We start from the raw sequence: 16,057 nt of genomic DNA on the forward strand, positions 1-16,057 counted from the left end.
TAAACTACAAACTGTAAACAGACACTGTACATATTTGTGATTAATTGCATGAAAGTTCACAATCTGAAAAATATTAAAAGGATCACTTTCTGACAAGGAGATATTTCAGCCGAAAAACAAATGTTCCTGGCTAAAATGAGATAAATTCGCTGAAACTTCATTGTAGTGTAATGTGACTGGGTACTTGCTGTCGATCTGTCAACTCTTTACTAACTGAGTCGCAATCGTTAATATGGACTAATAACACTACTTCATAACTGTAGTGGGCAGCTTCACCCCAAGTATTTTGGGCAACAAGAAAAAGATGCAATACACGCGCTACTTCAATCACTTTTATTCCTTACGTAGAACGTACAATAGTGTAGCGTAGCGTAGCGTAGCGTAGCGTAGCGGTTATCTGAAAGTCAAAACATTCAAACTATCAGTAACCATAATACATAAAAGAATACGCATAAAACCGCATACGAACATACAAGTATTAACATAAAGAAAACATAATACATTGTACATCTTTAACAAAGAAATTGCGGGAATCCTGCACTAGTTATGTGAACAAAGCCATTACTTAATAAAAATACGAAATCATCTACCTTAACAATAAAAATGTGTAATTGTTTCAAAATAAATTATTTGAACAAAATAATTCCTCCGAACAAGGCAGTAAAAAACAAAAAATTAACTTACTGAACAATGCTATCTGTGCCAAAACGTAGTGAATTGAAACTAAATTATAGAACTCGTGCCTTACTCGACAAATTCTAAAAATCAACTGCGCTCTGGCAAGGCGGCAAATTTTGCGCTTGCATATAGTTATTATTTCTAGGGACAGTTTGACCAACCAAAATGCAGAAAGCGCCCTCTAAGCAGATAAATTCAAGATTTCATTTTCTATATATGGGTGACACTCATCTCTTGTGACCCTAAGCGTTGGCAGGAACCAGAACACTATAAATTAACATTACGTTGGACAGCGGACATGATAAATGTCCATCAAAAATTAGTAAACCCGATAATCAAAACCTGAACAAATATTCGGAGTCTGAAACACCGGCCCTCGATGAACTCTTTTACTTAAGTTCATCCATATATTTTAAGGAAGACGAAGAATATAATACTTATTTCATAACAATAAAAAACATTCACTATCCTCAAGAAGAGTGAGACAAACTAATAACTTCAGTAATATATGTACATTTTTACAATATAGTAGCGTCTGAATATTCGCTAAGGCGTTAATTCCCGTGGCTGATCATTGTTATCAGTTAGCATGAAAAGTTTCCTGCTCTAACACGCATAACATCGTAATCGGCCGTACCTTTACGGACCCATTTACCTTGACCTTACATGACCTTACGAGTCCGTCTCTACCTTTGTTTACCTCGAGAACGATGCCTAATGGCCATTTCCCACGTGATGTCTGCTCATCGCAGACGAGAACGAGGTCATTTACGGACACATTCCTTTGTGTATTATGCCACTTTTGTCTTACCTGCAATGTCGGCAATATTCACGCACCCATCTTTTCCAGAAAAGGTTTGCTAAATACTGAACTTGTCGCCACCATCTTTTACAGTAATTATCATTTTTGTCAAACGTACCTGGTGGGAAACATGCGTTTGAACGCATCAGCAGTATCTTATTTGGTGTAAGCGGTTGTGGATCCTTGGGATCGACACTTACCTGTGTGATTGGTCTATCATTCAGTATTTTCTCAACTTCCGTGATAAGGGTGGACAGTGCTTCATCATTGAGAAGCTGTTCCCCAATGACAGACTTTAAAGCTCTTTTTGTTGCTTTAACAAGTCTTTCCCATACTCCACCCATATGAGCGGCGTATGGTGGATTGAAATGCCATTTGATTTCATTTTGCTGAAAAAATTAGACATACTTTGTTCGTTCCAAGAATTGATAGATTCGTTTAACTCCCTTTCGCGGCTACAAAAATTCTTACCATTGTCGCTGAAAATCTTGTCCGGACGTCCTCTACGGCTAATGAATCGCTGCAATGCACATAAAAACGAATCTGTATCTAGGCTGTGTGCAATTTCAAGGTGCACAGCTCTGCTTGTCAGACATGTAAGTAGACAACCATACCTTTTGTAATGTTTCCGACCTGATTTTACGAACATAGGTCCGAAATAGTCAACTCCTACATAGGTGAATGGCGGCATGTCCGGAGTGAGTCTTTCTTCTGGAAGATCGCTCATCTGTTGAACTTCCGGTCGTTGCAGCTGTCGTTTACACGTAATTACACTGGCTAAGGACTGACTTCACAGTTTGCAGCCCGTGAATTATCCAATACTTTTGCCGCAATAAAGACAAAATATGTACCGGACCCATATGCGCATTCTGTTCGTGGTATTTCTGTATCAGGATTCTAGTCACGTGATGGCTACTTGGTAGAATGATTTGATGCTTGGCATCTACGTGCAGGTCGGACAATTCTACTCGCCCACCGACTCGCAAAACACCATCCTTTAATATAGGACATAGCCTTTTCAAAGAGCTCGAATTCGAAACTCGACTGTTAGCCTTCACTTCACACATTTCATTTTCAAACGCCTGTGTTTGAACTAGTTTGAATATGGCCATCTGTGCCATTTGCATTTCCGTCGCACTTAGGATTTTACTACTTACCCTGTTACGAAGACTTCGCCTTTTCGGCAGGAATTTTGCATTAAAAGCCACTTGAAACGGAGTAGCCAACGACTGCACTTTGTAGCTTATGCCAGTCGGAAAACTTACTTAGCAACGTACCATACTCGAATCACGCTTCACTTGTGTGTTTAGTACGCTAGCCTCAGGCTTGAGCTCTATGTCATCCTCGTGCAAGGTTATGTTACTTACCTTAGCTGGCCACTCTGCCTCATTACCTTTAAGGAATTTCGGGCCAGACAACCATGTTTCAAGCCTTTCGTTCTCTTGCGGATCAATACCTCTTGACGCCATGTCGGCAGGGTTACTCTTAGAGGGTACATACCTCCAGTCATGTGGTGACGTCACCTCATGAATTACGGACAGTCTGTTTGCAACAAAGGTCTTGAACCTTTTCCGTTCATTCCTTATGTACCCCAACACAATCATGGAGTCTGTCCAAAAGTATCTTCCAGAAATTTGGATGTCAAGCTCCTCTGTAACTATCTGATAAAGTTTGACAGCAACTACTGCTGCTGCCAGTTCGAGCCTTGGAATTGAGATACGTTTTTATAGGCGCTAACCTTGACTTACCTATAATAAGGCTGCACTTACTGCGTCCGTTGGCGTCGTACGCTTTACGTACACGGAAGACCCGTACGCAAATTCACTAGCGTCGCTGAACATGTGAAGTTCAGCCTTCAACGTTGACCTGTCAAGGTCACTTGGGATTATACATCTGTCAATACTCACCTTGGATAATGCCGGCAGACAGCTTAGCCACTGTGACCATTTTTCTGCTTCCGCATCTGGAATTAGTTCGTCCCAACCTAAGTTCAGCCTACAAGCACGTTGTAAGATCAATTTTGGTATTAAAGTCACTGGTGCTACTAATCCAAGTGGGTCATACAACGAACTTGCGACCGACAAGATGCTGCGTCTTGTCGTGCCCTTATCATGGAGATTAACATCAAACACAAACTGATCCTGCTTAACAAGCCACTGTAACCCGAGAGTTCGCTCACATAACGATTCGGTGTTAAGATCTAATTTGGCCCTCGGTTCGGCCCGATCCCTTTCAGGGATCGAGTTCATGACTTGTTCACTATTGGAAAGCCATTTCGTAAGTCTGAAACCCCTAGCGGAGTAGTTCTCTCAGTTCAGCGGCAAGTCTAATTCCGAAGTCGGATCCAACACGGACTTCAGAAGGTCGTCAACATAGAAATTACGTTCAACCGTACTTACCGCTTCTTGACTGAATTTGTCCATATTGTCATTTGCGGTGCGCTTTAAACTGAAGGCTGCACAACTGGGCGACGAAGTCGCGCCAAATAAATGTACGTTCATGCGGTACTCCTTTGGCTCCTCGTGTAGGTTACCTCGAGGCCACCAAAGGAACCTTAGGGCATCCCTGTCCTGTTCACACACTCTTACTTGGTGGAACATAGCTTCTATGTCCGCAACCAGTGCCACTGGTGCCTGCTGAAGCGCATCAGTACTCCAGTTATACTGTTGGTAAGGTCGGGGCCTTGTAAAAGATTATCATTCAAAGATGTGCCTTGATACTTAGCAGCACAATCAAATACACCCTTACCTTGCCTGGCTTCTTTGGATTAAGCACGGGATGGTGTGGGAGGTACCAAGTTCGACGGGTTCGAATCCTTCTCTAGCATCCACCAAGGAAGCGTACCCACGTTCGATATACCCATTTACTGTTTCTTTGTACATATCAAGTAACCGATCATCTCTTTGAAGTTTTCCTTTCAAGTGACCGAGACGTATACTGGCCATCTTCACGTTATTTGGAAGACTTACATCAGGGTCCTTCCATGGGAGCCCTAACTTGTAGTGACCGTTTTCTTTTTGTTACCGTACCTTCCATACTGGACAGGGCACGACGGTCCTCCTGTGACATCCCTGTGCCACAACTCTCGACATCTCGAAAGTCAGTAGTCCATAGCTTATCAATTTGCAACTGTGTACTAGATGCAAGCTGAAAATTAATACTACCGTGATCTAATGATGGCCTATTACCTATTGGCCCGATAATGCTCCAGCTTAGCATCGTCCTGATTGCATAGGGCTCACCTCTTTTTCCCCTTCGCTGCTCCTCTACCCAGAATGCATCTGGGGTGTCGCTTCCGACGAGCAACTCTACTTTACCGACATCAATTTTCGGTAAATAAATGCCACTCAAGTGTTTCCACTTACCTGCTACAGACTGGTCCGGTAACGACTGCAATGAGATAGGCAAGGTTTTGACAGACCACACCCTTCTAGGTCAATAACTTGACCTCCATTCAATGCACTTACCTGCAACTGCACTTCTCTGCCAGTCTGATTCTGACTAGACTTGTTAAACTGTAGTTAACGTGAACTTACAAGGTTTACCTTCAACCCCTAGCCTTTTGATAAGACTATCACTGCACAACGTTACATCACTCCCTTCGTCTAGGAGAGCATACGTCTCTACTTGTGAAGATTCCGTTCCTACTACTACTGGAACAATGCGCAAACTGACCTGATTCGGTTGAGACGAGATTCGGAAGCAGCGACATACTTATCCTGCCCATTTTCATACTCACGGTTATGACCAGAGTCTCGGTGAAACATTGTATTGTGTTTCCCGGTACAACCAGAAACCTCGCATAAACTAATTTTCCTACAATTTTGTGCAGTATGTTTAAAATTCATGCAATTTTCACACATTTCATGCTCTCTGATAACTCTCAGCTTTGAATCAATATCAATTAGTCTAAACTCTTGGCATTCCCTTAATTTATGGGCCTTCTTGCAATAAATACATGATAATCGTGCCCTAGGGGTATTTTCTGGGAGAGATTTACCTGAGTTTCTCTTATCAGATCCAGTGGACAGTGTTACAACTTTATTTCTTTGTGAAGGGTTATCATGGGACTTTCGGGGCAAGTTTTTTATGTGCTTATTAGACTCATTTGCAAGGTCATAACCATACATAGTATTTGCAACACTAGAACGTTCCTTTACAAAGGTTAACAGGTGATCGAAATTTGGTTCGACTCCCTGTTCTATTAGGCTACTTGCACGTTCAACCCACTTAGACCGAATGTGGACCGGTAGTCTCCCAACAATTTTTCTTAGGTTTTCAGTATTATTCACATCTGACATGAAGCCTAGCTGTGAGAGAGTGATGTGGCATTTTTCCATATTAAGCGACAGATTCAACAATCCTTAACGTCGTTGCTCTTAATGACACTGCCATTTATCAAACTATCTACATGTGACCTGGCCACTAAATGGGGTTTGCCGTATCTGGATTTCAATATTTCTTTAGCCCTTAAATAGCCTTCGTCCGGAGGCAAAATTACACAATCTTCTATACAATATCTGGCATCTCCCTGACATAACTGAATAAGATAATTTAACCTTAACCTACTATCACTTACCCTTGTCTCAATATTTGTTTCAAAGTTACTAAGAAACTTACAGTAATCAGCAGGATTCCCATTGAACTTAATTAATTCCGGTTTTGGTAAACCATGAAAGTCCTGAACACCGAATTGAACTGGTGGCACGTTGTCACAAAGTCTGTCACTATTTCCTTGGAAAGGTACGTCCTTACTACACTTATTCACATAATCACCCACTTTGTTGTCCGGTGATGAACCGTCCGGTAAGGATAGGTAGTCCATGCCTTCGTCGTTATCCGACTCCTCATCCTCTATGTCGGCCCGCTCTACTTCATGCCGGGCAGTCTGTAGTTCGAGCTCCCGCCGAAGCTCCTCACTCTTGCGTTCTAGTTCTTGTTTTTCTTGTATCTGGCGCAGACGCAGTTCCGCTTTCCTCTTGCGTGACGCTGCGGAGTTGTGTGAAGAAACGGAACTTCCGCGGTTTGTGTTATTTTCAGATGAATAACTCATTCGCGATAACAAGAAGCTGTACCGTTCTTTCATTTCCGTGAGCTTATTTTCATTTATTGACGCCTCACATCTTCGACGTACGTCAAGCAATTGCTCCCAGCAATCACAAAGTTCTTTCTGCAACTGTTCGAACCCAGAGTCACCTGCCTTTAGCTTAATGTCAATTGCCTTCGTAATCCTCGAGAAGCTTGCGACGAGCTTCTTCGCTGTAGCTTCGATTTCTTCTCGTGCCGAGCCGTCAGCCATTTTATGAAATACTAATTCTTATGTCCGGAATATACAAAGCACATATAGTCCAGAAAATTTAACTTTGCACTAACTATGCATAATCCAGTTGTTATTCTTATGTCCGGAATATACAAAGCACATATAATCCAGAAAACTTAACTTTGCACTAACTATGCATAATCCAATTAACTGCAACTTTTCTCGTCCCAGATAATGTTCAATAACTGTCGATCTGTCAACTCTTTACTAACTGAGTCGCAATCGTTAATATGGACTAATAACACTACTTCATAACTGTAGTGGGCAGCTTCACCCCCAAATATTTTGGGCAAACAAGAAAAAGATGCAATACACGCGCTACTTCAATCACTTTTATTCCTTACGTAGAACGTACAATAGTGTAGCGTAGCGTAGCGTAGCGTAGCGTAGCGGTTATCTGAAAGTCAAAACATTCAAACTATCAGTAACCATAATACATAAAAGAATACGCATAAAACCGCATACGAACATACAAGTATTAACATAAAGAAAACATAATACATTGTACATCTTTAACAAAGAAATTGCGGGAATCCTGCACTAGTTATGTGAACAAAGCCATTACTTAATAAAAATACGAAATCATCTACCTTAACAATAAAAATGTGTAATTGTTTCAAAATAAATTATTTGAACAAAATAATTCCTCCGAACAAGGCAGTAAAAACAAAAAATTAACTTACTGAACAATGCTATCTGTGCCCAAAACGTAGTGAATTGAAACATAAATTATAGAACTCGTGCCTTACTCGACAAATTCTAAAAATCAACTGCGCTCTGGCAAGGCGGCAAATTTTGCGCTTGCATATAGTTATTATTTCTAGGGACAGTTTGACCAACCAAAATGCAGAAAGCGCCCTCTAAGCAGATAAATTCAAGATTTCATTTTCTATATATGGGTGACACTCATCTCTTGTGACCCTAAAGCGTTGGCAGGAACCAGAACACTATAAATTAACATTACGTTGGACAGCGGACATGATAAATGTCCATCAAAAATTAGTAAACCCGATAATCAAAACCTGAACAAATATTCGGAGTCTGAAACACTTGCCATATCCTGCAAGTTAACTCTTTTTCCTCTTTGCAAGTAAAAAGCATTTTTTAACTACTACAGGTGAAGTTTGAGCCGTAAGTAGGCAGTGATTTGAAAATACAGATATGTAAATGTCAAATGAAGGTATGCCATATAGGGAAATTGTGAAGTTTTCTGCAGAGAAATGTGTGAACAAATACAAGATTCCTTTTAAAGAGATAAACCCCACAGAATATCTCAAGATGAAAAATATTGATAGGGCAAAAATTATCCTACGGACAGAATTTCTTTAAACTTTTTGCAGACTGAGAATCAAGCTTAAAACAGAAATATGTATCAAAAATCATAGGTACCCAGGCTTGATCTTGAATTACCTTTAAGAGAACTTCATATCTTTTCGATCTTTTTTATTACATCTGATATCATAAAAACACTTTTATGCGACATATTTATAATCTTAAAGTCAAATGATTAATTCCTCAGATTTATTCAAATATAATTTCAGATTAGCGAGAAGACCTCAATGTTAGTTTAGATTGTTTGATTAAATTTAATCTGGATTATAGAGGGAACAGCCTACCTATTATGTGAACAGCGTTAACTTTATTATCCCCTGACCAAAGTCGGAGGGATATAGTTTTGGCGTTGTCCGTCCGTCCGTCCGTCCTTCCGTCCGTCTTTCCGTCCGTCCGTCTTTCCGTCCTTCCGTTCGTCCGTCCGTCCGTCTTTCCGTCCGGAGCCATATCTAGGAAATGGTTGGGAATATTTATTTAAAACTTCATATACATGTTCACCACTATGAGTTCTTGCGGCCCGTCAAGTTTCAATCAGATTGCCCAAGTAACAACAGAGTTATGGCCCTTAGAAGTTTCAAGTGTTAACTATATAGGGTACTATAAATATGGCAATTTCTGCATCATAACTTTTGATATATTTCACCTAGAACTATGAAACTTAAACAGAATTTAGATCACCATAATGTGGTTGTGTACACACAATTTCGTTTGGATTTATTTGTAAATTTAGAGTTATTGCCCTTTAGTTGTATAAAAATCCACATATTTGTACATAACAAACTTACCATTTGGTAGAATTTCATTAATTTCTTTCATTCTTTTCCATGAACATTTATTGTAAACATGTGAAGTTGTGTACCCACACCTGGTCACCCCCTTACCTTGATCCCGCCCCCCCCCCCCCCCCCCCCCCCAAAAGAAAAAGAAAATTCATTATTTTACATTTTTTTCAGACAAACTTCATAAACATCTTCACCACTATGAGGTTATGGGGCCCATCAAGTTTCAGACAGATTGCCCAAGTAACACCAGAGTTATGGCCCTTAGAAGTTTCTAGTGTTAACTATAATATAGGGTACTATAGATCTATAGATATGGCAATTTCTGCATCATAACTTTTGATATATTTGACCTTGAACTATGAAACTTTAACAGAATTTAGGGCACTATAATGTGGTTGTGCACACACAATTTTGTACGGATTTCAGAGTTATTGCCCTTTAATTGTCTAAAAATCCACATATTTGTACATAACAAACTTACCATTTGGCAGAATTTCATTAAATTTCTTTCATTCTTTTCTGTGAACATTTATTAGAAACATGTGAAGTTGCGCACCTACACCTGGTCACCCACTTGCCTTGGTCACACCCCCTCCCCCTCCCAACCCCCCTTCCCCTTTTTTTTCATTTCTTATTTTACTTTTTTTTTCAAACCTTCCATGATTATTTATCAACATGAAAGTTGCCCCACCTCACTCCTCCATACAGTCATGCCCACCACTAATCATGCATCCTACCCCCTCCCCCACCCCCCTCCCCAACTTCACCCTTTTACCCCTTTTTTTTTCATTTTTAATTTTCCATCAATATTTATAATCAACATGTGAAATTTTGTTTCCTCTCCCGTTCCCCCGCACCCCCTAAAAAATAAATATATACATATATAATTATATTTCCGTTCCTTTTTTTTTAAATGTTCAAACCTTCAACATGTTAAGTTGTGACTGCACAAACCTTGCCCTCAGCCATGTTCAAGATATCTTACCTGTGTTCTCTTAAGGACATCTTTTAAGTTCAAATGTACATGTTAATCAGCAACACCTGGTGCCAAACCACTCAAAGACAATATTTCATTCCAGTTAAACTTCAAGCTCACATTTCAATTAACTGCATTTAATTTTAAAAGCTAAGCTTATTACAATAAACATATCCCATTCAAAATAAATTCTTTAGTCAGGATCAAAGTATCATACATTTATTGTGTACTCTTTAATTAAACATCTGTTTTCTGTTAAATTGATTTTGACTAATGAAATTATTTGCTTCTTATTAACATCCTTAACTTTTTGACGGATATATTTTTTTGCCATTCCTCACCACAAACCCTTTCGGCGGGGGATACCAATTCATCGAATTTGCTTGTTAATCTTAATCTTATGCATGTTACTTCAGTGCACTAGAAAAGTAATATATCCATGTTATCTGCAAAATTAATACAGATAACACAATCATGCATCTAACCGTCCTCAACTTGTTTTCTATGATTTTCTCATATTTCTAGACATTCGTTGCATAGGCAGTAGAGATAGAGTAAAGCTCTATCCATCTAGGCAACGTTCACTGCCACGTAAGCTATCCAGTAACAATAAAAAGGTTAGGACGACAGACTGACAGATCGAGAGTATAATGCCCAGTTGCAGGGTGAAATATGTCTTAAATTTGTCATTTAAAAAAAGAGGGAATTTCTATGATTAAGGGGACGCATATTGCTACATTCACAGTTCATACAGAAATGCGGAAGGGGTGCATATTCAAGAAATCGATGGTGGGAAAATAAAAAACATATTCCTAAACCGATATAATACTGATGGACACCTGTAATATTCAGTACTTTGTGGATAAGGATGAGGTACTATGAATGTAACAGGAAAACAGAGGTCTTTGTGAAAGTACATTCAACACAAAATATTAAGATTTTGTATAAGGAAAAAACAGGTTTTTTTACAATAACAGTGTTCCAAATAATGTTGAAGGGATGAAATTTTCTTTCTAACACACCAGGTTTGCTTAAACATGTAAAAATTTAACGTCACGTTATTTCAGCTCGGGATGGACGCCATATTTCTCATTGATAAAAAATGTAAACAAAAAAATCAGGGTGGGATTAGCATTGCAAGGGCATAACATGACATTCTACACAATGAGTACCTTAGATCAGATATCTAAGATGCTACACAGGTCAGGCGGGTTAAATGCATAATGTCGATCACTTGAAATTCATATTGAAAAGGTGATTAATTTTAGTTTATCTACATGGTTTTTAATTTTCCCACGACTTCTCGGCGATTCACTGCAAATGTATTACTGCGCCGGACGAAAGGTAACTCTAATAAACAACGGGAGACAACTTAGGTGTCAGCACGAGTACGATTTAAAAAAAAACATGCCGCTTATTATAATTTCTTATCAAATAATGAATCCTATTCAGATATTCGTCTTTAATATTAGAAAATTATTAATTTCTGTGGACATTCATCAAAAAATATTACTTACAGTGGACTACTTTGCGCATCAAACTGGTTTCCGCTTTAGTTGTGAGGCGCTTCCGTTATACTTTTTGACAACAATAACAAAACACAAAATGAATCAATAAAGTCACTTATAAACCGATTGCTACTTAAATCAGTGTAAGTATATTGTTGTTACAACATTATACATGTTCGTTACGTTATGAGATAAAGTTTATCTTGAACAGCATAATCCATTAATTACGTTTAGATGATATTGCATTTACAACTTATTTGACCCCGTTTTTTACGTGAATGACAGCATTCTCGTGCAACTCGTGCAAACAGAGTTATGAAAAGTATGGTGGAGAATTCAAGGACAAATTATAAATGACATTAAAGTGAGGATAACTGTATATTCGTCCAGTTTTGATCATTGACATTCCTGCTGTGTATTAGTAAGTTTTGTGAACAAGATTAGAATCATGTTACTTTTCCACGTATACACATTGATTGGACCTCTCAACCAAATTCCATACCTTATTTTAGGGATTTTTAAGACAATACATTTTCAAAAGTTTGTTGAATGTGTTTTGATATTTAAGTGCAATGTAGTTCATGAATACCAAGTTAAAAATTAATAATGGCAACATTTCTAGGCCCTTATTGTAAGCCACTAGACTTCTGTAACGATAAATGTTTAATGTATTAAGGGGAATATACTCTTTAAGTTTTGGAATGTGGCATTCCTTGACCACCGTATCTTTTCTTATGCACTACTTTGTAAACAAACTAAATAATGTGTTTTAGCTTACATATGCGAAATGAAAAGCAAGACAGTGAACTTATTTCACATTCTTTCTTCAAATTAGAATCTGTAGGACATTGATAAATGTTTGGACAAGGTGAAGCACTATTATTTTCGCACAAAAAAAGTATTAATTGTTGACTTTGAATGTACACAACAAGTCTTGTGTAATTCAACAATAACTTTCTTGTTTCAGTTTTTCTCATTTTTATTTTAGTGAGCAATCCTTTGTGTACTTATAACAGTTGAAACAGTATCCATTTCATGTACTACAATCTTGTACTTTTTTGCAGGTAAATTTTATCATACCCCACCCACTTTTTTCTAATTTCAAAGTATGCGTCCCCTTAAATGTTTCAATAATTCGATATCAAGTATTTTTGTCAGTCTGAGAACAGCCTCGAAGTTTACTATGACTTCTGAAACCTTCCAAGAGAAAACATGACTTTGTTAGCTTTTAAAAAGATGGTCAAGAATATAAATATCCAAGATATTCAAGATCGCATTTAGAAGGTACATGCACTGAACAGAATTACTTGACTGGTGTATAGTTATAACTTTAAACTACTAAATAGAAGTATCCAAAACTGTATCACTGTGTGGACTAGTATATTATCTATTAAAGCTGGTGTTCCGCCAGAAGCTCTTTCTGCATTTTGATTAATAATGTTAAAAGTTCAGGAATTTTTAAATGTCATTTCACTTTCTTATCTTCAAAGACGGAAAACAAATTCATTATAGTTAGCCTTAATATGAACCAGAATATTTTGATGTATCATTTATATGCATATTCTATAATTGTAAGAATTGTTCAAGGTATATTCTATCAGGCATAGTTAATCAACTGACTATTATGATACCTGTATTTAAATTGTAGAAACTTGAATCAGAGTTGCTCATCACCTACACAGCAAACTAATAATCCTATCAGCCGTTCTACTATCCATAGGACTGATATACAGCAAAAACAAAGCAGAGTAACATTCCAATATCAAGTTTATGACGACTGACATGTTCTGAGACGTATTGGTTCGTTTGAATGACGCACTGAATACCACTTTTACTGACAGTCATGATGTAAATGACTTTATATAAGCAGGCAGACACCAAAAGATAAGGTTATTGCTTGCAATGGAATTACAACAGTAAGTACTTTGGCGTCCGTTACATGAAGAAACTTTGTACATGTACTCATAATCGAGGAATAAAAAAATCCCGTATTTAATTTTACTTTATTTTATTTGGTGGGGGGAGTGGGGGTGGGGGGGGGGGGCAAAGGAGGGGGCATCTATATGTAAGAATTTGGGGTTGTTGCTTTTGTTAACATGAAGACACTTCTGCAACAACTTTATCAGATTCTGACTTTAAGGTACGGAATCCTGTTGGGGCCATTTATAATGAAAGAGGTTATGACCCGAGAATTTTGAGACATTGCGCAAGTATGGTTTTCATCCAATGTACAGTTCACTACTACGCTTTTGGTGGTTACTGACGGTACAAGTGAAAGGCTCCATGACAGATTGTTCTAAAAACCCACAGGTGTGCTGAGCTCCTTTGATGTTTGGACTGTTTTGTTGGGTTCTTAATGGTAATGATTGGTTAACTGCGAAGGCATGAAGTACATGTGTTACCATTTGTTATCATTACGTGCATATGGGATCTGCCATGTATCTTAGAAACATAGTTAGGATTAAGAGTGAGGTGTTGGGCACAGTTGACCGGTTTAAGCTCCCCAAGTATGGTTTGCCAGCGTTCTAAGGTGATGCCCCACTGTGTTTCCGTGTTTGTTTTTTCCCATGCTCTCTTTATAAATGTTCATCTCTACCCCTCCGTCAATGCATATCAGAAACTCTTAGACCATCAAAATAGTAAAAAAATCATGAAAAAGTACTCATTAGTTCTATTTAATATCTGTACTGTCAATACGAAGGTTTTACCTTATTAAATACGTAATATTCATTCCGAACCATTATTCTGATAAGGATTTTGATTTCAACTAGCTTATAAACATTTTCATTCAAAACGATTCCATTTCTTCAAGATCAGTATATATACGATATCATCCGATACGCATTTACAAGTGTTAGAACCTTCGTTTTTTCGACATATGTTAGGAAGCCCTTATTTCTACCAATTATATGTATACATGCATGAAAACATTCAGGTCAACAATTAAGCATATGTATAGCTTTCTGAAACCTTGACATACAGACAACATTGTAACTCCATGTGTATCTGTATAATAAACATAATAACTTACCTTATATCTGTATAATAAACATAACAACTTACCTTATAAACACGTTATAACCTTTCTTTATCAATATAAAATTCAAAACAGGATTTTGAATTTTATTCCGTTCGAACCACACGCGGAAGAAGTAAAATAAATGAGAGTATGTCTTATCAATCTTAAATATTTTACTGATAACGAAGAATAGATGTCGGGAGTTTTTAGAAATTGAGTCACACCTTAATAGGATTTTAAACAGCAGTGTCACATTGAGTTGAATAGATTAAGATAACATTTTTCACGTAAAATATTTCGGAAAAAAAAGACAAAAAAAAAAAAAACGCCTAACAACGTACATGAAATTAATTAAATTCGTTACCCCGGCAGATGTGATGTGCAATGTTGCCTGGTTAAGGAGTTTGTTGAATCCAACAGGTAATTACAAAACACGACAATGGTTGGAAAGGACATTTTATCATTAATCGGGATATGTACTAGAAAAAAGCCGGATATGTACTTGAAAAAAAAGCTGTATCCTGTGCAGATTTTATTCACTCGGTTGAATGTTAATGATTTATTTCCCCCAAAAGGATATAGATATATAACTTGCGCATGAAAGGTACAGAAGTGGTGGGAATATTATAGGGAAACTACACTTCGCAACTGTTGGCTTTGCCACTAATTAAAAGATGTATATAACTGACGGTGTACTAATGATGCCGGACTTGCTTCATTTATAAATCGAAAAATGCATGGAACTTAAACAAAAAATAAGTCTGCTGCTAGTCTATTCATTAAGCATAATAAAACAATCAGCTAACGTCTGACGGCGTTTTGGAGGGGGTTTCCGTATTAGGTGATAATGAGTTAAGTTCTAATAAATGCATACAATGAAAAAACATAAATTAACCTTTAGCCGTCCGCTATTCAGTCAGTAAATTTTCAGTTAACACCTCTTCAAATGATAAATGGTTCTGCCCAAATTGAACGATGGACCAGACCATTATAGAAATAGAGCAGGGTAAAGGTTAATAAGTAATACTGAAGAAAAGGGAAAAAATAAATGGACCGGTAGAAAATGAAATTAAAAAAACAAACTGGCGTAAAAAATCAAAGCAAGAAAACACCATTTTTAATGTCTATATCCTATGACCTTGACCTTTGATCCAAAAATAAAACAGGGGTCATGTACACATCAAGACCAACATACATATGCAGTTTTATGGTCCTAGGTGAAATACTCCAGATTTTGAGTGGAAACAATTTTCAATGTTTAGATCCTTGAGATGTTGATCTTTAACCCAGTGACCCCAACATCAATAAGGGTCATGTACACATCAAGACTAACATACCTATGAAGATTCAAGATCTTAGGTGAAATACTTGTCCAGATATTGAGCGGAAACAATTTTCAATGTTTAGATCCCTGTGGCCTTATTTTTTGACCCAGTGACCCCGAAATCGATAGGGGTCATGTACACATCAAGACCAATAAACCAGTTTCAATGTTTATGTCCCTGTGACCTTGACCTTTAATCCAGTGACCCCATTCTCACTTTAGACCAACTAGGGTAATAGGGGATCATTCTGACCAAGTTTCTTGAAGTTCTGATAAATCGCTATTGAGAAAAATGAATGGTCAAAAAGGTTACCAA

At 37.8% G+C, this 16,057-nt stretch overlaps 1 protein-coding gene across 1 annotated transcript in view; it reads right to left on the bottom strand.

Moving 5' to 3' along the window:
* LOC123539123 (integumentary mucin C.1-like) overlaps window positions 1–14,720 on the bottom strand; it is a 32,149-nt gene extending 17,429 nt beyond the window's left edge. Inside the window, exon 1 of the mRNA XM_045323606.2 lies at window positions 14,462–14,720. The gene's annotated coding sequence lies outside the window, so the exon portion shown is untranslated. The remainder of the gene's footprint in view (window positions 1–14,461) is intronic.
* Between the last annotated feature and the right edge of the window lie 1,337 nt (window positions 14,721–16,057).

This window comes from Mercenaria mercenaria, chromosome 18 (assembly GCF_021730395.1).
Source record: "Mercenaria mercenaria strain notata chromosome 18, MADL_Memer_1, whole genome shotgun sequence".
Taxonomy (NCBI): Eukaryota; Metazoa; Mollusca; class Bivalvia; order Venerida; family Veneridae; genus Mercenaria; species Mercenaria mercenaria.